The following is an 895-nucleotide window of genomic DNA, read 5'->3' on the forward strand; positions in this document are numbered from 1 at the left end:
TTTTGTACATGATTTTTTCTTCCTTAATTCATTACTTTCTGAGATTTCTGTTTCAAAGTCAAAGTCAAAACATTCTTTATTCATTGTTTTGTAGCGTAAGTACATTGAACATGCGTCACTTCTTAAAACTAATCCTTATATTACAATTTCTGCCAATACATACAATGATGTTGAAAACACCATCATTTCTGTTGGCAAATATTAAATTTAAGGCCGTTAGTTATTTAAAAACTCATCTAGTTTGAAAGAGTTAACATTTTAACAGCATTAAATGTTGTGGCTCAGTAGTTACTGTTACTGAACATTTTTAAGTCACTAAGTAAAACCCTAACTGCTGTAAAAATTATGGTTCAAAAGTTATTGCAAATTGTGATTTTCCCCTTAAAAACCATAGTAACTCCGACTGCTTACCCATGATAAGAGTTGTTGAACGTATCCAGCAAAGCAAGGGGGAGCCGGTACAGTACGAAGGTGAACTGTACTGATAAAATGTTTGCGGCAGTGACCAGGATCCGAACCCACGGAATCGCTGCCATGGACCCGAAATCCGTGACGCTACGGACTGAGCAACCGACTCACCAAAATATGTCAAAATATACATATTTTAAAGCCATCTTCAGAAATAAAAGAGTGTAAACTCTATATTACTGTGACATTAAAATCTTAAGTTTGAGCAATAGATGTCAATTTAGCCATAGGTTTCCGTTTGTACCAAATCTATGAAATATCCCTCTTCATCATATTCCCTTCTCTCAATGCTCAAGCAACCCTCTATCTTCTTATGACTGAATGCCAGTAGGGTATGTTTACTATGCAGCTTGTTTTTGGTCATAAATAAATTGGGTTCAAGGTACTGAAAGATTGATTTATAACAAGATATTTATTAAACCTTCAA

The sequence above is a fragment of the Macrosteles quadrilineatus genome, unplaced genomic scaffold (assembly GCF_028750875.1).
Source record: "Macrosteles quadrilineatus isolate MER2022 unplaced genomic scaffold, UCM_ALF_1.0 Scaffold_7__1_contigs__length_78375512, whole genome shotgun sequence".
Taxonomy (NCBI): Eukaryota; Metazoa; Arthropoda; class Insecta; order Hemiptera; family Cicadellidae; genus Macrosteles; species Macrosteles quadrilineatus.